At 36.8% G+C, this 1,874-nt stretch overlaps 1 long non-coding RNA gene across 1 annotated transcript; it reads left to right on the plus strand.

The window, feature by feature from the left end:
• On the plus strand, nucleotides 1-1,324 carry LOC127832186 (uncharacterized). The gene is made up of 2 exons (XR_008026730.1): nucleotides 1-819; nucleotides 1,146-1,324. It is a non-coding gene; the product is annotated as an uncharacterized LOC127832186 (long non-coding RNA).
• Nucleotides 1,325-1,874: the final 550 nt, after the last annotated feature.

Raw genomic sequence — 1,874 nt, forward strand, 5'->3', positions numbered from 1 at the left:
CATGTGCAGGTATCAACAGTTGTCTTTGATTTAATCTATCTTGAATAATGCATACTTTTTAACATGAAAATCTCATTTTCCACAAAACACTAAATTAAAAGTAACAGGAAGGTGGTAAAAAATTCATTATTTCAGTTACAAAGCAATGAATTGAAAACTATCGGTACATTCAAGTTATCTGTATAAAACATGGCATCAACTTAAAATCAGTATCAATACATGTATCACCTTAAATCCGCAGATGTTGAGTAAGATTGCCTTTTTAAACAAAAAATTATAATTGCCCTAAAATGAGTGATTTAACAATATACAAAGAACTATCATGAACCATTTTCAACATTTACTTTGTTGTTCTAAAATTTAAATATATATGCAATTTCAAACTATTTATGCAGGTAAACCATGTACACACAAAATTTTAGTACTCATCTTTACCCTTTTTTTTTATCCCCATGTTTTTTTAAAAGCGTGGGGATATTGTGTTTAGCTCCGCCGTCTGTCTATCTGTCCGTCCTGGACACTATTATCTCCTACACTATTAGCACTAGAACCTTGAAACTTACACACATGGTAGCTATGAGCATATATACGATGGTGACAGCGACGGAATTTTGATCTGACCCCTTGGCCAAAAGTTATTGGGGTCAGGGTGGGGCCGGGTCAGTGATTTTCCTGCGACCCCGATTCGAAAAAGGCTCATAACTACTGTGTCCCTTCAGATATTGCTTTCATATTTGGTATGCATGTGTATCTAGACACCACCTATCCATTCGCATACAATTTTTTACCCTTGACCTTCAACTTTGGGTCAGTTTTAAGGTTTCGAAATCTGTGACCGCGATTCGAAAAAGGCTCATAACTACTGTGTCCCTTCAGATATTGCTTTCATATTTGGTATGTATGTATATCTAGACAACACCTATCCATGCGCACACAATTTTTTTACCCCTATGACCTTGAACTTGGGGTCAGTTTTAAGGTTTCGAAATCTGCGACCGCGATTTTAAAAAGGCTCATAACTACTGTGTCCCTTCAGATATTGCTTTTATATTTGGTATGCATGTGTATCTGGACAACACCTTTCCATGCGCATGAAAATTTTTTATCCCTGTGACCTTGACTTTGAACTTTGGGCCAGTTTTAAGGTTTTGAAATCTGTGACCGCGATTCGAAAAAGGCTCATAACTACTGTGTCCCTTCAGATATTGCTGTCATATTTGGTATGTATGTGTATCTAGACAACATCTTTTCATGCGCATACAATTTTGTACATGCTACCTTGACCTTGAACTTGAGGTCAGCGTTCAGGTTTCTGAATCTGCGACCGCGATTCGAAAAAGGCTCATAACTACTGTGTCCCTTCAGATATTGGTATAATATTTGCTATGCATGTGTATCTGAACAACACCTTACCATGCGCATACAATTTTTGACCCCTGTGACCTTGACCTTGAACTTTAGGCCAGCGTTTAGGTTTCGAAATCTGCAAACACGATTCGAAAAAGGCTCATACCTACTGTGTACCTTCAGATATTGCTTTCATATTTGGTATGCATGTGTATCTGGACAAGACCTTTCCATGCGCATTAAAAAGTTTTGACCCCTGTGACCTTGACCTTGAACTTAAGGTCCGCGTTTAAATTTCGAAATCTATTAAGTGGTTATCTACCCAATCAGAAGAAGTGCAAGCATTTTCATCGGACAAAGGAATTATTCAACAATGAAGCTTGTGTATTGAAAACATATATAGAGTTACACAGTAGTGGCGCAGAGATGTTTTTAGTAGTCAATTATTTGTGTTTATTCATCTGTGAAATGGTTTAGCTCATTCATCTAATGTTTATACAAGGGATTATAAAATATTGGTTCAAAGG

Source organism: Dreissena polymorpha, chromosome 5, assembly GCF_020536995.1.
Source record: "Dreissena polymorpha isolate Duluth1 chromosome 5, UMN_Dpol_1.0, whole genome shotgun sequence".
NCBI lineage: Eukaryota > Metazoa > Mollusca > Bivalvia > Myida > Dreissenidae > Dreissena > Dreissena polymorpha.